This window comes from Anabrus simplex, chromosome 1 (assembly GCF_040414725.1).
Source record: "Anabrus simplex isolate iqAnaSimp1 chromosome 1, ASM4041472v1, whole genome shotgun sequence".
Lineage (NCBI taxonomy): Eukaryota > Metazoa > Arthropoda > Insecta > Orthoptera > Tettigoniidae > Anabrus > Anabrus simplex.
In genome coordinates, this window is record NC_090265.1 from 78,459,359 (window position 1) to 78,484,574 (window position 25,216).

Below are 25,216 nucleotides of genomic sequence, written 5' to 3' on the forward strand. Positions count from 1 at the left end.
GTCAAAAAACACGTGGCTTTGTTTACCTCGCGCTAGTTAGGTTAAGATGGTAGCACTAAGGGTTAGACCCGTCAAGATGGCAGCACTGCGGATGACAGGTGACGAATTTTGCATCTAAAGAGGGCAGCACAGTGCTTTGTGGTTTAAAGATGACGGATGACAGCTGTCAAAAAAAGCACGTGGCTGTCAAAAAAACACGTGGCTTTGTTTACCTCGCACTAGTTAGGTTAAGTTGGCACTACTGAAGTTTAGGCCCGTCAAGATGGCAGTACTGAGGTTAGCGATGCGTTGTTGTCTGTCAAAAAGCACGTGGCTGTCAAAAACACGTGGCTTTGTTTACCTCATGCTAGTTAGGTTAAGTTGGTACTACTGAGGTTTAGGCCCGTCAAGATGGCAGCATTGAGGTTAGCGATGCGTTGTTGTCGATGACAGCTGTCAAAAAGCACGTGGCTTTGTTTACAAATTCAAATCTCGCGCCAAAATTCAAATTTCCCGCCAAAATTCAAATTTCCCGCCAGAATTCAAATTTCCCGCGCCGCGCGAGGAGGAGGCGGCGGCAGAACTCTCCCATTATACTACTCACTGACTACTTTGTGTACAAAGAATTATGTCGTCGATATACAGGACAATCGGCATATTCAGTTCTTAAAGGCCAAGTTATACTGTAAGTTATTCTGTGTAATTGAGATTTTTCTGGACTGAGATAAATATGACAAGAGTACCCCGTTTCTGCTACTAACAGCATTCGAATTATGGCATTGCTGCAAGAAGGAATGTTGATTGATGTCATGTGTCTCAGGAGGGGCCTGGTGGATGTCTTTCTAGCTAACGCTCACGGGCGACCTTCGCATCTGGGTGTGATAGGATTATTATAATGGGGTAGGGAGAGGGTGAGCTCATAGCCTACTCTGGTCGCATAAGGCCAAGGGGTCTGCACAAGGTTTTACGTCCCCATCCGACGAACGAATCATCATCTACAGTGTCATAGGCCCTCACTCCATCCGAACGCTGCAGAGGGATATAGAAGTGAATCCAGGCATTTGACACGCACACAAGTGATTAGAACTTGTGAACCACCACCTCTCCCACCCTACCGGCCAACATTCTGAGGGTGATTTTTTACAGCAACATATTCTACAAATTCCTTGTTCCTTAAGAATCATCGCAGTTTTACGACGTCCGATTTAAAATCACTCTTCGTAGCTCTCTTAAGCATTTCTTCCCGAATTAACTAGAGTATTTTGGAAGATAAGTTTCTTTAGTTTTCATTCCAGTCAGCCTTTCATGAGTTGTTCATTTTTGTGTTGCTTATTATTATCATTACTGATTATCTAATTACAAAGCCTCTTTTACACATGGCATAACTTATTAGAGCGATAGATAACAAAACTATATTAATACAAGAAATAACAACTAAACCTTAAAACTGGAAGGGCCTGTAAATACCGAACAAGTGGCCACGCGGTTCGGGTCACGTAGCTATCAGCTTGTATTCGGGGGATAGTGGTTCGAGCGCCACTGTCGGCAGCGCTGAAGATGATTTTCCATGGTTCCCAATTTCACACCAGGCAAATGCTGGGGTTGTACATTAGTTAAGGCAACAGTCGCTTCTTTCCCACTCGTAGTCCTTTGCTATCCAATCGCCGCCATGCGATCTATCTGTGTCAGTGCCATGTAAAGCAAAATTGTAAAAAAATAAATTTGGACTTGTAAATAAAATTGAGCAAACGTAGGCCGTGTATTAGCCCTGAAACGTCGATCACAAAACTTCATGGTATTTTGAAACGCTGGAATCTCCGTATCTCTTGAATACATCGTAATTATAATCATACCGTTGTAAAGAAAATCTCTTAAATTACAATTATACATCAAAATGTTCTGCAACGACACCCTTCAAAACAAGATGGCCGGCAATAAAACCCCAGTTTGGCGGTACCGCTCTCGAGGTCAATCGTTAAAACTTCGGAACCGTCAGGTCGGATTTCGAAACACGAAGTCTATATAATGACCTAAAGAACGGATTAAAATCATTTCAGTAGCTGAATCTGTCAGTGACGGACGTCTTTGTAAAAAAACCAGTTTCTGAAATTTTCCAGAAATTTTCACAGTGTCCAACTGAAAACTACAACACAGCAAGCGAAAACGTCCGATTACTCCACCATTAATTAGATGAGTAAATTATGAACAAAATAAGACCAAAAACAGATCTGCAAGACCAAAATCGAGAGTTCAGCAATGAAAAGAATTAACTTACCCGGTATTTCATAAATTGTGGTTGAAATAATGCAAGTGGAAATAAAATAAAAGTATATATAATAAGGAAATATAAAATAAATGTGTACACCTCTGTGGTGTAGTGGTTAGTGTAAATAGCTGCCACATCCTGAGGCATGGGTTCGTTTCCCGTCTCTGCCACGAGATTTGAAAAGTGGTACGAGGGATGGAACTGGGTACACTCAGACTTCGAGGGGTGGGGCTCAACTGATTACAAGGGGTTTGATTCCCGCCTCAGCCATCCTCGAAGTGGTATTCCGGCGTTTTCCACTTCTCCAGGCAAATGCCAGGATGGTACCTAACTTAAGACCACGAACGCTTCCTTTCCTCTTACTTGCCTATCCCTTCCAATCTTCCAATCCCTACAAGGCCCTGTTTAGTACAGCAAGTGAGGCCGCCTTGGGCGAAGTACTGGTTCTCCTCCCTAATAGTATACCCGACCAAATGTCTTACGCTCCAGGACACTGGGATCCCTTGCTGACTACGAAGGAAAAACTAACCCTGGGGGGAACTGATTAAATAATAATAATAATAATAATAATAATAATAATAATAATAATATCTTCAAAATAGGTGCAATGAGTATGGTATGAAAATTAGCCTCTCGAAGACTAAATTGATGTCAGTGGGTAAGAAATCCTAGGGAATTGAATGTCGAATTGGTTGTACAAAGCTGCAACAGGTCGATAATTTCAAGTATTTAGTATTGTGGTCTCCCAGGATGGTAATATAGTAAGTGAGATTGAATCAGGGTGCAGTAAAAATAATGCAGTGAGCTAGCAGTTGCGATCTGTAAGAAGGAAGTCAGCTCCCGGACCAAATTATCTTTACATCGGTCTGTTTTCAGACCGACTTTGCTTTACGGGAGCGAAAGCTGGGTAGACTCAGGATCTCTTATTCATATGTTAGAAGTAACAGACATGAAAGTAGTGAGAATGATTGCTGGTACAAACGGGTGGGAACAAAGGCAGGAGGGTACTCGGAATGAGGAGATAAAAGCTAAGTTAGGAATGAACTCGATGGATGAAGCTGTACGCAAAATCCGGCTTCGGTGGTGGAGTCATATGAGGCGAATGGAGGAGGATAGGTTATCTAAGAGAATAATATACAGTTATGGAGGGTAAGAGAACTAGAGGGAGACCAAGACGACGATGGTTAGGCTCAGTTTCTAACGATTTCAAGATAAGAGGTATAGAAATAAATGAGGCCACAGCACTAGTTGCAAATAGAAGATTGTGGCGACATTTAATAAATTCACAGAGGCTTGCAGACTGAACGCTGAAGAGCATAACGGTCTATAATGATGTTGTATTTATAATAATAATAATAATAATAATAATAATAATAATAATAATAATAATAATAATAATAAGTGCTTATCAAGAAAACTTAAAATAAAGCACTACAACACAGTAAAGAAACCAGAATGCCTTTATGCCAGCGAATGTCTAGCACTGAACTACAAGCTTGATAAATTAGAAATATTAGAATAATTATAAGGAAAATATTAGGTCCTCCAAGAATTGCAGAGTTTTGGAAATTAAGAAGTAACAATGAAATTTACCAGAACGTAGAAAACATATCAGAAACAATAAGAAAAAGGAGATTGCTATTTCTTGGACACATTTACAGAATGGATGACAATAGACTAACTAAACGAATCTTCAAGTACCTTTGGGAAAAGAAATCAACTACCACCTGGATTCAAGAAGTCAAGAAAGACCTGGAAAGGAACAACATACGAGAAGAAGAATTATTGGAAAGAAAGATTTTTAGGAAGAAAGTCTTACAAATGGAAGGATTCCAAGGGAGGAAGGAAAAGAAAACAGGCACAAAGTGGACTGAAGACAGGAAAAAGAAACACAGTGAAACAATGAAAGAATACTGGAAGAAAAGGAAAGAACAACTAAGGAGGAACAATTGAAATTGTTACGTGGTCCTTAGAAGGGCGGAACGCAAGAAGAAATAATAATAATAATAATAATAATAATAATAATAATAATAATAATAATAATAATAATAATAAATTTATGATGAAATAAAAATTAAATGAAATTACGAAATAAAAATAATTTATTTTGGACGTTTACAAATTTCAGAATGACACTGCCTTCGCCTATTTATTTATTTATTTATTTACTAGTGGTTGGACGTCGGAAAATTACAAAGAGGTTTCTTGGCGGCGGTAGGATAAGAAGGAACTAGAACGTGGAAGGAAGGTGACGTTGACCCTAAATAAGCCACAGCCTTCATAGCTGTGTTCGAACGCATCCATTCACCAAATGCAAGCTAACAACTACAGAACACGTACCGCGAAACCAAATCACTTCCTATGCACTTTACTTACACCTGCTGAAAGCTGTGTTCATGGAAACTGACCCAATCATCTGGCTTTATCGAAGTGAGTGGAACTGCTTTACCGAACGTAGGCAACTTCCGATACTTTTAGAAACTCATCTGTAGAAAGATGGCTGCACAAATGGAGACGTGCGAGTGAGGGTGAACTCAGAATGGATGAGATGAACAGGATTTATGAGAGTCCTATGTGACGGACGAATTCCAACACGTTTGTAATCAAATGTGAGTTGGATCGTTGTAAGACCCGTTGCACTATACAGCTACTATTAAAAGCGCTGGACGCTCCCTCCATACCACGGACGATGTGCATTTCCCTAGCTGATCACCTTAGCAACGACACCATTAGGCTGCGTGTTGGTGTGGCATTAGTCCTTGCAAATTTTCGTGATTGCAGGCTTCGCTAATATGGACTTGTCCAAAGTGTTACACGTTAGACCGTTGCAGGGACAGGTTATCATCTGCAAGTCGATGTAACCATCCTGACAAAGAGGTCAGAGCATTATAAATCGTGATCTGGAAACAGTGTGTCTACTGTAAGACAGGCCAGTTTATCGTGTTATGGGGTGACACAAGGTTCACAATTCAACGATAAAACTCCAAAATTCTATACATACACACACATGCGGCATACTGTATATACAGTACATCTCCATAATTCAGTAGTGTGTTTTGCCTTGCAGCGTTCACTCTCTAAGCCTTTGACAATTAACTAAGCGTCCCCATAGTCCTCTATTTGTAACTAGCTAAGTGGGCCACAACTCCTATCACTAAATCATTGAAAACGGAATATGACAATCATCGCCTTGGTCTCCCTTTAGACCTACCGTTCTTACCTTCCGTAGCTGAGGCAATTATTCTCCTTGGCAACATATCCTCTCCCCATTCTCCTTACATGTCTCCACTATCGAAACTAGCCTCGGCGCGGTTATCAGATATTTGTAGTGCCTTATGTTATCTGAGCAACAGTTCAAATGTTTCTTAATATCCTCTTTTGAACAGAAATATATTTTAATATTTCTAAGAAGAGAGTTAGTTACCACCACCTACACATACGTCCTTGCAATGGCCTAGGTGTTGAGTAAATCAAAACTTTCCAGGAAGTTTACAGGATCATTTCAGGGGTTGAGAGACAAAACCTCATATCTCCCAATGCTTTTTCTATCCATTATTATAAGACTGGTCACTTCTCCCAGCCACATGCGGATATGTAGTCCATCACAAGTTCATAGTGTTCATTTTCCTATGGTACCTTTAGAGGAAAATGAATCTTATCGCACCGCGCTGTAGGAATGTATATTTACATGACCTATTTACACACTCCTACAGTGTAGTGTATTTAAGGCTCATTTTACTTTACAATTTCCCATGGTAAAATGAACACAACGGACACTTCTGATGGACTGCATATCAATATATACTTGGGAAATGTGACCAGTCTTATAAGGAAAATAACGGCTAGGAAGAGCATTCTGAGATACGAGGTTTTGTCTTTGATCCCCTGATTTTTCCCCTATAATACAAAAATCCACAGTTCTAGCCCTCCAGCCAACCATCTCAATGTTGGAAACATCCTAGGGATATGAGCTACGAATTTTAGGTAAAGAAAATTGTACCGGAGGTACACCCGCGCCGTGGATTTATATTAAGCACCGTGGAGAGCGCCAACTATAACTTGGTCGTCAAACTGTTTGGTAGGTACAAGAAGTTTGGACATTTTTCGACAGATGTCTCTACTATCAACTTAGAAGCGCCCTCTGGTGCGAGAATGAACAATTACTTTTTGAAGTAGTTTTGTGTGTCAAGGTTTCCTAAACTGAATTGTTTGATTGTTTATGATGTCTAAAGCTATCAACACTCCTATCTCTTCCCGCCAACCTTGTATTTCTACCAATTGGGAATTTTGTACATTTATTTAACTAACCAATGAGAAAATTTCTATATTTATTTGATTGCCCAATGGAAATTGTGGGTGTGTCAGGACTTCAACCCAGAGAAATGTGGAACCTTCCTCTCCGCTATAAAAGCTGGGACATTTCGGGCCATGTTGTCTTTGCGATCGCTCCAGTCAAGAGGTTCAGAGTGTACTCATAGGGGAGGCGGAGGTAGCCTCGTCCATCTCCGAAAGGCCCATCAGCTCAAGGTAATGGCAGACCGTTTGTAAACATGTAAGAGTCTCAGAAAGATAGCTCGAGGGGAAGGTTTCAAACTTTTAGTAATGTAACATTTATTTTCTCGAATGTACATTTCAAACTTTTAATCTAAATTTCAAACAAGTCTAAAGAACTTAAACGGACTTAGGAAGTAAAAAGTGAGGTACCATGTTGTATTCCCTCTCAACGTGTTATTGAAGTGACTATGATGTTGTAACCTTTAAATGTATTTCTTAATTTTGTAACCTTTCTCTCCATCTAGTCACCTAGGCGTAGGCTCTGTAAGGTCGGGCCATAAGCCCACATAGGGTTTTTAAGTATTTTCATGTGAATTTCAATGAGTGCAAATGTTCACCTCCTAACATTTAGATTTTTGGCTAGTAACATTAACCTTTGTTTTTACCAAAGGCCACGTAGAATGTGTACTTGTTACCCCTGTTAAAGTTAGCTTTATTCCTTTCATTTTAAGGCAAATCAGACTGTTGAGGCGATAAGACAGTGAATACTGTTCGTTTCTGTCAAATGTAGGTTGTGCCTTTGATAGGCGTGGAACGTGAACATTTGAGAGAATAGTCTCCTAAAGTGTAAATTTGTGAAGCAAAGACGTTCTTCCTATAATATAAAAAATGGGAGATCCGTCTCCTTGACTGTTGGTTGCAATGAGCAGTAGTGCTCATGTAAAATTTGTAATTAGGGAACATCAAGCTCAGGTTGTTAACTGGTTGATTTTTTCAGTTTTTTCTAATATTGTTACCCAAGCTCACGAGCTAAATCTTGTACCTGAATGTTGTTATTTGCTTAACAAAATGTAAAGCTAAAAAAGAAAAGAGAAAAGAATTTTGAGCTATATACCACTATATACCACCACAGAATCCCCGGAACAAAAATATAATATAGTCTAAGAATATATTCTTTATTTATTCCTACAAATTACAATCCTTTTCTTAATCATCGTTATCGATCGATTAAGTTATCAGTTTGTCTTTTTCTACCACTACGAGCGCTAATGTGAGTCATTGCATTGTTTCATTTACACTCCACTGCGAACGCTAATGTGAGTCAGTGCACAGTTTCACTTAAGCCCTTATGTAATTGTATTCGGTGTGGACATTTATCACAAAATCATAAAACGCCTGGGGATATTAAACCAGGGAACACATTATAAGAAAGAATTATGTAAATACATTAATTTGGCTAGGATTTGTATAAAAAGAAAACGAGTATATAAACAAGCGATTTTAGGTTGTTATTTCGGAACTGCATTTACATTGGAAGGGATTATGGAATTTTTTTAGTTTGATAGAGCTATTCAAAACTCACAATTTGAAAACTTCGTTCATAATCTGTTTACCCTCCAGGGTCGGTTTCTCCCTCGGACTCAGCGAGGGATTCCGCCTCTACCGCATTAAGAGCAGTGTCCTGGAGCTTCAGACTCTGGGTCGGGGGATACAACTGGAGAGGATGACCAGTACCTTACGCAGGCGGCCTCACCTGGTATGCTGAACAGGGGCCTTTGGGGGGGATGGGAAGTTTATAAGGGATAGACAAGGAAGTGGGGAAGGAATCGGCCGTGGCCTTAAGTGAGGTACCATCCCGGCATTTGCCTGGAGGAGAAGTGAGAAACCACGGAAGACCACTTCCAGGATGGCTGAGGAGATAATCGAACCGCCTCTTCTCAGTTGACCTCCTGAGGCTGAGTGGACCCCGTTCCAGCCCTCGTACCACTTTTCAAATTTCGTGGCAGAGCCGGGAATCGAACCTGGGCCCCTGGAGGTGGCAGCTAATCATACTAACCACTACACCAAAGACGTTGAAAACTTTCTGAATCCATTAACTCTTCAACGTTCGGCACAATTGAGAAAATTGCTCAAATTTAAATTTTTCGAAGTAGCCAACGGCCGTAGCCGTGTTGAAACACTGGATTGCGTGAGATCTCCGAAGTTAAGCAACATTGGGCGTGGTCAAGATTTAGATGGGTTGCCACGCGCTGTTGGTGAGTGGTAAGGGAATAGAGGAGCGGAAAAGAACTGGCCACACTACCATACGTAAACTCCGGCTCAGACACACCTCTGCGGTGGTTCGGACCTGCCTCCGGGCAGAATACACCTTTACCTTACCTTTTCGAAGTATGGGGACCCCTACTTTTCCTCCTAAGAATTGTTTTCAACATTAAAAATGTATATTCTCCAACTTCTTTTCCTAGCTTGTAGGGTTGTGAACCTCGCAAATCGTGTTGCAGAGCAACTGTCCAACAACTTATTTGTCTCCAGGCAGTAGAATGCAGACAGAGCGCAAGAAGTGAGTGGATCCGCGGTGGGCAAATTACAGGTTACCTTATGGCTGAAAATGAGGGACAATTGTTGCTACATGTATCATCATCACGGGATGAATATTATCAGTAGTAGGTCAGGTTACGGATGACCCATAGAAAGATGTCAGTAACCCGAACGCCTCGTGTTCTGCATACAAAATGAGTAACAGTCTGTGGTATTTCGAGAGCTCTCTTACTCTCCTATTACAATAGTATTATAGTCATTTTGATCGCAATTTCTAAACCTACGCCCATGCAATGTACACTCCCATCGTACACATACTTTACTCAATCATTTTGAGAACAAGTTTAAGCACTTGGCTCTCTTCAAGTTGATTTGAGCCTATAGAAAGCATGAGAAAGATGTTACTGTCGCAAAAGAAGAAATCCAACGGGTTACCTGAAGATTCTATAACATTAATTTCTTCATAAATTAAATCAGAAAGTGTCTACTTAGAAACGAGCAGAACGTGGGAATAGTTAATAGGTGTCACATCTTACGTCTCAAGAAAGCATGGCGTCGAAGAAGATCTCTGATTGCCACAGTGGTTCAAAACCGGATTACACTTTTTTCTGCACTCTTCAGATATTCGCCTCGTACTCCGTTTTTACCTCATAAAACTCGAATGTGGATTAAGTTGAATGTTTTCCGCTTGTCTGTACGGTCTTTCTTTCTTTCTTTCTTTCTTTTTTTTTCTTTTTCTCTTCATCTAGGGAAAAATGAACTTAGATATATATACTAAAAGCAGTGGTGCACTATTAGCATTCCATTCACCGAGACCTCACCAGTAAGCGATCAAGTTAGCAATGTGCCATGAATTAAGCTATTCCTACGTAAATGGGTTAAAGTCGGTGTGTGGATGTTTGAATACATTCGTCGTCGTTTTATAGGTTGTAGGGTGGTATTCCATTCGTAATTCACACTTATTCAAGAATTTTTTCCCACAGTAAGCCTATCCCCCTGCGGGTGGGGTGCTGTCGTAGGAGGCAAGTAAAAGGGGAACCATGGGCTCTCAACCTGCAAGGGTATGTTGGAGACCACCGTTCGGTTACCTGAGTCTGACATTGATTCCACATATCCTATTGCACTCACTGGTCTGTTTCCTATCTGAACTCTTTTGCTCTTTTCCGATCCCGATAGTATTAGGTCTGCAGAGCCTGAGAAGTAGTTCATTTTCATGTCCCTCGTGGCCATTTCCCATTCTTTTGCAGAAACCATCGAAGGGTTTGACCATTTCCACCTTTCCTGTGATTAGTGGTTCCACTTAGATAACAATCACCACCATCACACCACCACCGTAGCCTGTTTTCCATAAACTACTATTACACCCAATCTATTGAGAACGAAATAATAATAATAATAATAATAATAATAATAATAATAATAATAATAATAATAATAATAATAATAAAAGCAAAGTCATCTCCGTGCAGACCATGAAGGCCTTGGAGGGGTGGAAGGTAAAGGCTTCCACTATCCGTAACCTCGGCACTTGATGGGGTAGAGTGATTAGTTCTACGCCCGGCCGCCTTTGCCCCCAGAAATTAACCTGGTACTCATTTTTTGAATAGGCTGAGTGAACCTCAGGGCCTTGTGCACCTCCCGAAGTGGAAATTAAAGAAATATTTTACGATTTCCTGATGGAGATTCGAACACACGTCCTTCCGGGCGAATCGAGAACGCCTTTACCGCATCGGCCAGGCAGCCCTAATAATAATAATAATAATAATAATAATAATAATAATAATAATAATAATAATGGCTTTACGTCCTACTAACTACTTTTACGGTTGTCGGAGAGTACAAGGTGCCGGAATAGAGTCCCGCAGGAGTTCTTTAACGTGCCACCAAATCTAGCGACATGAGGCTGGCGTATTTGAACACCTTCAAATACCACCGTACTGATCCGGGATCGAACTAGCCAATTTGGGGACAAAAGGCCAGCACCTCAACGGTCTGAGCCGCTCAGCCTGGCTTGAGAACGAAACAAAATGGGACAAATACTTAAAATGTTACCTTAGTTTCAGTCTTCGAGACGAAGCCAGGTATCAAGTAGCTGCTGAAATACAAGAAGTATCACTCCTTGCTTCAGATCTCATTGTTTGAGAAGTCTTTCTAGTGCGCAGTCGAGATTTTCTTCTGAAGACGCAGAGTAAAGTTCTCTGCGAAACGTAAAGAATTTAACCTTATTTTCTTGACACGGCATAAGCCCAAAAGCCCATATCATGTCTACTGTATAAGTACGGGCCGTGAAAGCATCAACGGAAACAATAAGATCCCTTGTTTAACCTCATAACAGAACACTTAGAAAACACTAGATCTCACCACAGATGTACTTGGGTTATCTAGAATAGCATTTGATTAATCATCCTACCTTTTACCAAATAAAATGGCGTTGTTGTGAAGGGAAAATGTGGCTCTCTAAATAAATACAAGAAGTCACCGAAAGGACATAAGATGAAGTTACGGCACCAAAATACTGTGTACAAAATACTGTGTACTGTGCCATATCATATATGCCCCAAATAGTAACAAGGTAATATGGTGTAATACTGTGCATATAATACAAGAAGGAGTTATGGTGCAATATAGAAGTTGCGTAATACAAGATCTTGGCAGCGCGTGGCTTCAGAAATCGTATCTTCCATAGCGACAGCGAGCAACACGGGTATTCCGTACGATTCAGTCAGGGAATATACGAGAGTGTTTGAGAGCGGCCGATTCAAAAGAAACCAATCACAGCCCTGGAAGGGAAGTTGCGGAATGATAGGAATATACCGAACAAATGAAGCCAGTCCTACCAACTTCGAGATTTACAGTGCTGTACTACTCTTGATTTTATTAGGCAATCTGTTATAGAGCCATACTCCACGTTTTTGATATGAAATAGAAGCAAGTTAGACACTAAAAACTACCTGTAGACAGTCACAGTACTTAATTCTGAACTAATAATGTAATTAATATATTTCTATTGATTCAGCGCTTTGCCGAGCAAGCGGCTGAGCCATAGCGTCATCAAAAAAAAAACCAAACCAAACCCCATGGCACTACAGCCCTTGAAGGGCCTTGGCCTACCAAGCGACCGCTGCTCAGCCCGAAGACCTGCAGATTACGAGGTGTCGTCTGGTCAGCACGACGAATCCTCTCGGCCGTTATTCTTGGCTTCCTAGACCGGATAGCGTCATCACATCAGTGAAATCCCCGATGATATTACTAATACCGGAAGTTTGGTGAATGTAGCAGCTTCTGGAGATGGGAATCTCACTCTGCCTTGAAGTTGCTAACCGCGCGGGTCGGTGTTTCTTATATTAAGCCAGTGTTATATGAAAGTAACTTTTACAGTGACGATTTTTAATCAAACAAGTATACATATTTTGTGAAAGCTGAAACGTTATTTTATGAGAATACAATACCTAAATGCAAGTGATATAATTTAATTACGATAGTGTATTGTACAGTAACAAAGCAATTACTTTTGCTATATATATTGTGCCCTTTTAAAGGCACCCAAATGCGGTGGTCTTCTTTCTTGATATGTGCGCCGGCTGCTCCTGAAAATAATGACATTTAAAAAAAATACCTACCGCCTCATGTAGACTCTTCTTCCTCAAGGGTGGTGCGTCCTTCGATCCCTCGGGTTGATGGGCCACACGTCGATGGGGGGGTGAGGAAATGAAAGATGGGGTAAACTGAACTATTAAATGACGGTACCCAAAGACTGGAGTAAAGTTGAAATAAATAAAATGGTTTATTTAACAAAATTTGCAAAGTGTAAATGAAAGTAAAATGGTGTAAAGTGAAATAATGTGAAATGAAATTAAAATTTAAAACAATTAAAAGATCTGCATTACAATAAATTAATTATCTGCCTTGATAAATTTTGACTGAAGTTCGATTAAATTTAAACATACTGGAGTACATCGAACCACTGTCTCCATGACGATGACATGACCACATTTAAACACTGGTCAGAAAAACAGTCTCATTTGAATGAATGATTTATAATACCTTGGTAAATGTCATCTCACAATAAATTCAGTAATTAATTAATTAATTTATTAATTCATCTAATTGACATTGACTTTAAGGTGTCCATCAAATATTTAATTCATGTTTAAATTCATTTGGGAATCACCCAACTCTAAAATAATAATCGAATACACTAACCATGTGTAATAATAACGAAAAGAGAGAAAAACAAAACAAAACAACCATGAACATGGTACTTTATCCATTATATAACCTTTGCCACATATTTAAACTACTCGCGGCTGAAAACAAGAGAATTTATTGAACTGAACACCTGAGTGCTATCACCATTCATTTGTTTTGTTAAACCTTATTTACTTAACTGTGATAGTCTGGACGCTTAAAATACTTAAATTAATTAGGCCAAGTGCCTCAGGTTTACATCTCAAATGAAAGCGATCCCTTTACATCGTTAACTTTACCTAGTTTGCCGCTGTCTGCGTTTTCATTGTGCATGCATATTTGTGTGGTACCAGCTCTAGATGGAGGCAGATTTCATCTTATTTATATAAGTCATCTGCGGCACTTGTGATACAACTACTTACTAAAGATCGCTTCATTTGACTAACTGAAAATGTAGTGGATTTCTAAGACTTGGTGATTACTGACTGTCTTTTGGTATGAGCATACCACTACTATGGTTTTGACTATGAACTATTCGATGATCTCTTACCCTAACACATGAAATCTTATTTACATAAATGAACATGTCAATGGAGAAACACTGCTCCTAAGAAATACTGAAATTAAAATAACCTGACTACACCTATTTTATTTTATTTACAGACATTAAATCAAACACAATTCACATATCAGATTTTAAAATAATACGGTGACAAAATATATACAAAGAAATGATATCATAATAAAAATCTAGATCCGAAAAATCGCTGCCTAATAAAATTTAAAATAAAAAAAGCGCAATGTAGAAGTATAAAATATTACCCTGATTCTAGTAGCAAAATGACGTGAACTTGATGGCAATCTTCTAACCTCAGACTAAAATGTCTGGACATGACCTTAATCAATCTTTACGGACAATAATTATTGGTATTACATGTCATCAATGATTATACTTGACTGTCGAAACACGCATTGATCAGTCGCTCTGTTCACAATTTATCTCGAGCTCTTAATTGCATATTTTCCGAGCATTTATTTTTCCTTGAAACTATCTGAAGCAATGCAGGCTTTCCGCCTACAACCATAACACATGTCGTCGCATATTTAACACTCTCGGTTAAAATATTCATCTCTCAATTCTATTTATTCATCAATATTCTCGACGTAGTAACTCATAGTACGGCCTCGCTCATATCCGGCGGGCGAAATAACTGTGTCGTTCACACATCCATTTATACGACATTATTAATGACATGGTCCAAATATCACATTTTCCATTTCTCAACGCAGAACATCAGGATATTACTATTACTTTACTCGTTATTTTGATCATCCACCGTTTCACATATTATGAAATATCAGAGCTAACTTATCAATGGCTTCCTGTCACTAATTACATAACTGAAATAACAAGATTGCCACTCAAAAACACGGCTATCGAAATGTGTAACCACGTTACATAAAGAAATTAAATCTTGCGTATCAACCATATCGTCTCAAAATGCAAAATATGAGAGCTACCGGAAACGGTCACCTGAATAATGATTACATAACATAACATAACATAATTAACTGAATGTGCTAATAGCAAAAATAAACATTTAAACTATCATGACGGCATCCCCAAAATCAAAGCGTCAACAAATAACACTCATTACCACAATTATTATTATTATCATCACTTTAAAAATCTGCACTACCCCGTATGTAAATTTCTTAGTGAAATAGGATTCTCATATGTCAAAATGACATACTTTAAAAGAAAACTACGCAAGTAACACTCGCTAACACTTATTTATTATTATTATTGCTATTATTATATTATTATTATTATTATTACGATCCTAATTTTTATAATTACCATCCGATCCGTGAATTATTTACAATCCTATCTAAAATTCTAAACAACATTTTTGATCATCGATTGTTCATAGCCCTACATATTTACGTATTTACATTTTGCTCATTTACCTTATTTGTGCTGGAGGCAGGTCAGATCATCCTCTAGACTCCGTCATGATGAATTTAGTACTTCATCTTCAAGCTGATGTTATCCAAGAGGTCACACACGCAAACTTGATGCATTTTTACAATATCGTTGCACTCGTCCATATTTATATTAGCACTCGCATTTTAACAGTCCTACGAAGAATATTCAATGACACCGCATTGAGCACCTGACGTGAAGTCGAAAGTCTGGACTCCGCTACCTGCCTGCTGTCGTCTCTCTCTCACCCCTCTCAGTTTGTGTAAAGGTTTATTGGTTATTCACCTTCTCTGACCATAACACTGGACTCAAGGTCTTAGTGCGGCAGCATTCCAATTGTGAAAACAAAGTTTCTCTCCCTGTAACTGGCTTGACTAATTCTGCTCCCAAATATCTCACTTGAAATAATAGTTCTATGAGAGTGTGGAAAAATTTAAATGTAATGTTCCCGATGATGTGGAGAATTTTATAATAATCGTCCTCCAAAATATGACTTTTAAACGAAATATACAAGCTACACGTGAACTAGGGAAAATGTTATCCAGCTACATGTGACGAAGAGATTCATTGTTCATTCCGGTCCTAGTATGTTATAAATTCATTCAAGGCAAGTGTTGAAAATATAACTACCATTGTCACTTGTTAATTTAATTGCCTGATTATCTCTGCATAATCTAAAGTTGAATAAAAGTTTGTCAAAGTGTTCATTTCGGCTAAGATATTACTCACACAAATAAATATATTACTCACTCGGATTTCAACTACTGTATAAGACACTGAAGATTCTTACAAGACTGCGAATTCTCACAGGACTGCGATTCACCACAAGACTGAGAATTCCGACGAGACAAGATTTCCTACGAGACTGAGATTTCCTATGAGACTGAGGTTTACCACACTGATGCTGTCGGTTTTGTAAACAGTCCTCCCCCACTTCGAAAATAGTTCTCTGGAAGGGATGTGGCGTAATAATCCTGCACTTGGGGCCGATTTATCATGTGTCCGTAGGTTAAAATTTTAGGAAATGTGCTCAAAACATTCCTAGTTTTGGTCCGATTTATGTGTTACATCGCGTTATGAGAAACGATCACAGGTTATTTCATACGACGGGGCGGGTCACTGGCTCTATTTTCTGTCAGAGTATGGCGCCTTCCCGCCATGACTGTTCATTTCCTGGGTGATACCACTCTTTCATGTAAAGTTGAAAATTTCTTATTTAACCACTGATTAACCACACATTTGCACTGATAAATCCTTAAATATTGCTTGGAAGTCAGGACACAATATTTCACAGCTACTTCGGGCACCAAATCGCGAAATACTAGTTGTAGATTCCCGCTATGACAAGACATTAAAATTTGCAATTTTGTGATTGGCTGAGACGTTCGCGCTCTTAGTAGTTTCTGCTAAGGGATGACGGGTATTATTTGTGTCTCACTCGCTCTTCCAGGCAGGGCAAATTTCGACGTGCGGATTCACGTGGGAACTGGATAGAAAGTTTCCACTTCTCGTCGGCATCATAAAACATAATTGGACGTACCACTCAGGCTAGCTACTTCCTGTTCGTGCCTTAAGACGTATTCTGTGGATATATTTTCAGTCTGAACGGCGCCTGGCTGTTGCTTTGTGAGACTGCAATCTTTTCCCAGCCTACTGCTGTATTCCCATATGCGAATTATTAAACATTTAATTTATGCATTAACTATGCACATTCGCTTATGGGTGCAATATATATAAGATCACGTATGATGATGTAGTATGCCAGAGTGCGGTTGTGGCACGGGATTGAATATAACTAAGACGATAGTTACTATCGATATTTCCAAACCCGTATATGTAATTTGCATCTGTATAGTGCAAATATTGTAATCGGTACGCGTCCGGTAACGCAAAGAACGTGTTATCGTCGTTATCGTTTCGGTTCAATTTAATGGTGTGTGCGAAGCACCACATTTCAAAGATGATGGAAGAAGAAAGGACCTGCAGTGTATTTGGTAACGCCATGCAGTTTGTTGCTATAATGGCGTAAATTTTGCAGACATAGCGGCCTGGAACCATGAAGAAGCTAGGACGATACCAGATAAGTTCATTTTAAAATATTTTAGGCATGCTTAGATAGAAGAAATTTGGCTAATTCGATCCTATAGTAGTTTAACTGTAAATGTCAGTTTCTTTTGTGGCTGAGCTATGTTTTCTTTTTATAGAGTAATGCCATGTTTCAGGGAAGATGCATGTTTGAACCCTGATGTTTGTTTATTATTTTATTTCCTTTTTATTAGATGGGAAAAAGGGATATGTTAGGTGTAGATGAGGATATGTATGTCAAGAGGTAACTGTGTATTCCATTTTTTGTAATAAGATGTAGATCCTTTTACTACGAAGGCTGCACAGCCTAAAGCTTGTTTGGGAATAAATTTCAGTAGGGAACATTTTTAAGCATGTAGTATGTTTACAGGAGTGTATGGCAGTTGTAACCAGCGTGAAAGAGCACCGTCGAACTATTATCCCTTAGATCGGCAAAGAAGACTAGCTAATTGGTATTGTGTTACGAATTTACGAGAAAAAGGCAAGATTAGCCTGATACTGAGATTACAATGTGTGTTAATACAGGACGTGGGTGCCTGGTATATAGTGATACATAGTGTTCATTAATACTGTAAGAGTCGAACTCATGGACTCCGAAGTGTTAGGCCAGATGTGCCGTGTGTCATATATAATGGCCGTATTAAATTGGAATATGTATTTGAGGCCATATGAATGTGTATTGTGATGCCTTAAGTTGAGTTTGAGGCCTTGTGTTAGTTTAATGAACAGAGAAGTGAATGGCAGCGTTAATTTATGTTCCCAGGTATATTAGAATCTCTCAGGCAGGAATTACCAATCCAATTAGTTAGTGTCTTTTCTTGCGAGGCAGGATGCTTCATAGCTGGATCATTAGAAGTGTCCACGGTGTGTTAAGTGAAAGAAAAACACATGGATAGCTGAGTCAGGAGTTCCGTGTTCTTTTTATCATAAGGGAGTTTAGCATTTTATTGCTTGTATTTCAGATAACCCATACACAGATGTTTTGTTTATTTTATTTGCATGAATTTTACAGGTTTCTTTGGAGTGTTTATCTTATATTAGTTTGTGTTATGTGTATTACTGATGCTCATGTCATTGCCATCGTTCTTAAATATGAGTTCGGAGCTCATTTTATTGGGAAGTAGGCTTTCAAGCCATCCAATTTGTAACAGAGCGGTCTGTTAGTAAATTCAGGAAACTAGGAAAAGTCCTCTCAGTTTTAAATACTGCGTTGATGGGGTGAAAGTTCCTTTTGGGGATCATTGTAAGTACGTAGGTGTTAATATAAGAAAACCTTCATTGGGGTAATCACATAAATGGGATTGTTAATAAAGGGTACAGATCTCTGCACATGGTTTTGAGGGTATTTAGGGGTTGTAGTAAGGATGTAAAGGAGAGGGCCTATAAGTTTCTGGTAAGACCCCAACTAGAGTATGGTTCCAGTGTATGGGACCCTCACCAGGATTACCTGATTCAAGAACTGGAAAAAAATCCAAAAAAGCAGCTCGATTTGTTCTGGGTGATTTCCGACAAAAGAGTAGCGTTACAAAAATGTTGCAAAGTTTGGGCTGGAAAGATTTGGGAGAAAGGAGACGAGCTGCTCGGTTAAGTGGTATGTTCCGAGCTGTCAGTGGAGAGATGGCGTGGGAGGACATCAGTAGACGAATAGATTTGAATGGTGTCTTTAAAAGTAGGAAAGATCCCAATATGAAGATAAAGTTGGAATTCAAGAGGACAAATTGGGGCAAATATTCGTTTATAGGAAGGGGAGTTAGGGATTGGAATAACTTACCAAGGGAAATGTTCAATAATTTTCCAATTTCTTTGCGATCATTTAAGAAAAGGCTAGGAAAACAACAGATAGGGAATCTGCCACCTGGGCGACTGCCCTAAATGCAGATCAGTAGTGATTGATGATGAACTGTCCAGTGTAGCTATATGTTAGGCACTCTGGAGTATTGATTTGTTAATAAGTGCTATACATATAATTTTAATTATGGATCGGATTTAGCATAATTTAATTCTGTCGCGGCATGTCCTATAACCGTAAATTGAACGATATCCGTCAGGATTCGATAAGATGAACTTAACTGCGTTGACTCGATGCGAAGTGTGTATTTCTTCCCCAGGCTGTTGTTTTTATTTTGTAAATATTTTTATTTTAAAACGGGACGTTGTCCGTCTTTTTGTGACATGTAATAATTTTGTGCTAATTATATGCACGGCACATATTGGAATTTCTGGCATTTATCTGAAGCATATTTTTAATCGTTTTTATATTAGTTTGTTTATTTTCGAGTTTCAATAATGTTTTCTTAGATAATAAATTCATCTTACCCCTATTTTGAATTTTATTTCGGAATTATGTTACTTATTCCCGTTCACATACCCATGGTATAGTTTATCCTGAGATTTTTAATTTATTTTTGCCTTGATCATACTTTTACGAACCGAACACGCTGCTCTCCGAAGGCGCCGGTAGAATATTGTTTTAGACGGGAACGGTACAGTACGAACAGATGGCGCTGGATAGCACCACGTCATGTACAAATGACAACACATGCTTGACAAGACATGGGGTTATTGACATCAACAACGAGGTCACAAGTATGCCAACAGATGGTGCTGGACGGCAACACGTCGTGTACAAATGGCAACACATGTTTGACATGACATGGGGTTTTATTGACACCAAAAACGAGTGCGTAAACAGTCTGGTCGGCAACACGTCTGTGATGCCGCATGAGACCCGTGTACGGTATAAAAGGAGCTGTCGTGAGAGAGGGGCTCAGATGCGCCTGCAATTGCGGCATGATGACGTTACCAGAAAATGCACTGTTAGTGAAGCTTTATTTTGGTGTCGATAAAACCCCATGTCATGCCAGTCATGTGTGTCAGTTATTTCCTCTCTACCTCCAACATTCCGTCAAGTAACCTCGTCAAATATTAAGGAAATTTTGGGTCATCCTGTATTTTAAGGTTAATTTTCTTTACACTTAAGCATAGGAAAATTAACCCAACGAAAATCGTACTGATGAACTGATTATTCATATTCGGCTGGGAGGCGTGACCAGCCTTAAGGAGAATAATGGATAGGAAGAGCATTGGGAGATACGAGGTTTTGCTGTAACAGTGACTATATCTTTCAAAGCAACGAACACAGAATAAAGCAAAAATAAATCACTACATGAGTCAAACATGGATGATTCAAAAAAAAAAAAGAAAAAGGAGATTGCTATTTCTTGGACACATTTACAGAATGGATGACAATAGACTAACTAAACGAATCTTCAAGTACCTTTGGGAAAAGAAATCAACTACCACCTGGATTCAAGAAGTCAAAAAAGACCTGGAAAGGAACAACATACGAGAAGAAGAATTATTGGAAAGAAAGATTTTTAGGAAGAAAGTCTTACAAATGGAAGGATTCCAAGGGAGGAAGGAAAAGAAAACAGGCACAAAGTGGAATGAAGACAGGAAAAAGAAACACAGTGAAACAATGAAAGAATACTGGAAGAAAAGGAAAGAACAACTAAGGAGGAACAATTGAAATTGTAACGTGGTCCTTAGAAGGCCGGAACGCAAGAAGAAGAAGAAGAAGAAGAATATAAATCCACCATGTTTTCAAATAAAATATTAGACGCAACAGCCTCCGAAATAACGATAAATTTATGCTACTCGTTTCGAAATTCCATATAGACACGAACGCTGTGGCTACCCACAACGCACGTTATATCTGTAGGTTCAGTACTTTCTAAGAAAAGTAAACCTGCGAGGAACTTATACTGTGCAATACCATACGCTCATAATTTATTTATTTATTTATTTATTTATTTATTTATTTATTTATTTATTTATTTATTTACGAAGCACATGATACAGCTACACTGAACGCATTTCACTTGTATTCGGGTTCAACGTCCACAATGATATCACGGCGCACAACCACCGACTGGTAAAATGTGCCTGCGGCTCTCGGTAATGGATCACTGTGACTTGATCAGACGTGCAGAATGCCTCGCAAACGCATGCGAGAACCGTACCGTCAAATGAGTGAGTTTGAATGAGGGCGCATTATTGCCATGAGAGAACGTGATGCGTCCATCCGTGAAATTCCTACTCGTGTGGGACGAAGTGTGTCGACAGTGCAACGGGTGTGTACAGAATGGTTCACATAAGGCCGTACAACACGACGAGATGGGTCTGGTCGCAACCCCCCCCCCCCCCCGAGAAGATTGACACCTCATTCGAATGGCACCGCAGGACAGATCTGCGTCATCGTCAGCTTTGGCGCAACAGTGGGACAGTGTAACACATTGTATACTATCAGGAGTGACAGTCCGTCGCCGTTTATTACAGTCTGCGTTACCGAGGCGTCGTCCACTTCTCCGCCTACTTTTGAATAATGTGCATAAACGTGCTAGACTGCAATGGCGTATGGAACGACGTCGCTGGGGAGAGGAATGGCAGCAGATAGTGTTTTCGGATGAATCCAGGCTCTGTTTGTTTGAAAATGATGGCCGCATTTTGATTCGCAGCAGGCAGGGGGAGAGGCATCACATATTGACTGCATTCGCACAAGACAAACAGCGCCACCTCAAGACCTTATAATGTGGGGTGCTATTGGGTACAACCACAAATCACAGCTGGTGCGTGTCCAGGGCACTGTGGCCAGTTTGACCTACGTGAATGACATCCTGCGACCCGTAACCATACCCTTTCGCCATGACACCCCAGACGCCATATTTCCGCAGGGCAATGCGCACGAACACATGCCTTCTTGTCGTCACAGGATGTCAGACTGTTGCCCTGGCTCACCCGATCACCGGACTTGTGGCAAATCGAAAATGTGTGAAATATGGTGAAACAACGGGTGTGGTGCTGTGACCCAATGCCAACCACCAATGATGAACTGTGGAACCAGGTGAATACAGCTTGGATGGTTATACCCCAGAATGCCATTCACTCCTTATACGCGTCGATGCCATCACGCATGGAACATTTTATCAGTGCTATGGTGTTTATGTGATTGCTGGTGGTGAACGATTTTGTTGTTTGATATTAGGCATAATTTAACATAGACAATAATAATAACATAAGATTGAGCGACTGGCAAGTGCCGCTGCGCAATAGTAATACGTAGTAAGCTTGTAGAAAGTTGCACTTCAAATACCAAATGTGCATGAACACGGGAAGGCGTACAATGGGATCGCATAAGGCACAATATCTTTCCAAACAACCAAACGTCCAGTTTCCGAGGTGGTTGGTGAACAAGGGCAAGCCAAATGTACACAAAGCCAATAATAATCTCATCACACCGCAAGTTTTAAAAGCATAATAGAGGTCTAAAAGATTTGTGAACTCCAGCCAGGAGTTTGGAGGACGAAATAACCAAACAGGATGACAAATTCATATATTAACGTAATGCAACCACCTCGTAATAGTATACACGTTAGCGTGTCCACTCCAAACTCATTATTAGAAAACGAACCACTCATCTCAATAGTTATTTATCAGAGTATGCAGGGAGCGAAAACTGGGATTATTCCAGAGGGTGTTCCACGGTAGGTACCAATTTTTTTTAAAAAAGGGAGACACGGGAAAAGAATAGACCCGCTATTGCGAAAAGACAAAAGAACAACTAAATATCTTTATACGCAAATAATGATTCAACAATTTTTTACACCGAATAAAATTATTTCATAAAATGTTGTTAAGTTTTGTAACATTTAAAAGGATTGGAAAATGTAATGCTCAATACCTTAATATTTATCTAGCATAAAAATACTGGTAAGAAAATTAATGTATAAAGATATTGACTAGAATTTTGTATAGATGATGTGTTCAAGGTTAACGAAGAGTCCAGTTCTCCTTATCCAAAGCTCTTATCTATTCTTTATTTTTTTATTTTTTTGGAAGAACGACAATTTGGTTCGAATAAGATTTAAGCTTAAAACGCTTAGAGCTTCACACATCTGAAGATAACACCTCAAGGGGCCACTTAACAAAGACAACCTCCAAGGTTGTAGATAAGAATTGACATAGACATAGAAATATTTTTTCGGTCGATTACACTCCCCCCCCCCCCCGAAAAATGGTAGGAAAAAGGTACAGGACGGAGGGGGGGTGAGGGGAAGGACCGGAGGAGTCTGCCTCTTTTGGACTCAAATAATTTTCAAATACCACCAATAAAAAGGCGCATTAGTTCTCTTGAAGAAACACTCACACTAGTCTGTCCTCAAGAAAATGTCCACACAGAGAATCTGTCATGCCGCACGCAAGCGATGAAAACAGTTTATACTTATAAAAAGGAGAAACTCACGTATGGTGAGCCCACTAGCAACAACATCAGCGGCATAGAATTTTATAAATCACACCACGCCTGAAGAGCATAAATGTTAAGCAGTCCGAAATTTGAATTTAATAACATATCCAATATAATACTTGCTCACCCAGCTCAGTGTTGCGATGTGTGCTATTCCAGATGGTTGGAAAAAATAGCGAAATCGTACAGGCTAGCAGTACGAAACGTGGTCTCCCTCCACACAAGTCCGTCGCTCGAAACCTGACTGACTCGCTCAGTTTATTTTTTTTTACGGGGGGCCCCCGTAGCTCGCTCCCCCGCCGTGACCATCGACTCAATCTACATGGTCTCCGACATGCTATTAATTTCTAAGAAGAAAGAGATAGCAGGGAAGAGTTGGAAGTGATACAAGGAGTATCTGCCGGTTTCCGAGTTAGACTCGCTACCACGGCAAGAGTTTGTGTTTGGTAAGGTGGTGTTGAAGTGTGGTATTGAAGGGTCAGGGAAAAACCACATAGGCAGAAAAGAGAGAGAGCCTACGTGTAAAACCTGACAGACTCGCTCAGCGTGAGCCGCTCCTTTACAGGCAGCAAGGTAGAGAGGGCGAGAACATACTAGAAAAATGACGTAAGATGACGCAGAACAAGGGAGGGAGAGGCACAACGTCAAGCACAATATGCAATATGCCGGGCAAGCAGGCGGAATAGATTGAGGAGCATAATACAAACGCCGGTGATAGTAGTAGCAGCAGCGACGGCAGCAGAACGGCGAAGATAGCAGAACGAGGCGGGAGAAAAGGTAGTCCATTAGTATAATATGTCAGTTGGGAGCACGTAACATTGCTCACGGAGGACCCAGTGCCTACTAGGCAACAGGACATATGCTGAACCTAGGTGACTGAAATGCTAATCGTTTCTGCAGAACATACTTATGAACATGTCCTGTGAATATGAACTTACTACCTCTAGTCTTTCAAGGTCTTCTTTTTTTATGGCCGGGCTGAGTGGCTCAGACGGTTAAGGCGCTGGCCTTCTGACCCCAACTTGGCAGGTTCGATCCTGGCTCAGTCCGGTGGTATTTGAAGGTGCTCAAATACGTCAGCCTCGTGTCGGTAGCTTTACTGGCACGTAAAAGAACTCCTGCGGGACTAAATTCCGGCACCTCGGCGTCTCCGAAAACCGTAAAAGAGTAGTTAGTGGGACGTAAAACAAATAACATTATTATTATTACTTTTTTATGAACAGGAGTGTACATTAATTATTATATTTTGTAATTGTTAGATGAAATATCTTCAGTATTTATATTACTAGCTTCTGTGACTGCGTGGAACCGAACAGCAGAGGTCAAAATAGAGGGAGGTAGACACAACTGAGAACGTAGCAATACGTAGAGGCGTGCGATTGGGCTGTGTCCTCTCCCCTCTCCTTTTTAATATTTACTCTGAGGCTGTGTTCAGAGAAGCTGTCAAGGTGTTAACCTAGGGATCAGGAAAAATGACAATGTCATTAGTAACACCCGCTTTGCTGATGATATCGTTGTGTTAGCCAGTACCCTTGCTGCTCTTCAAATTGTTATTAATAACAATGTAAGGATTAGTGCATCAATTGGTCTATTC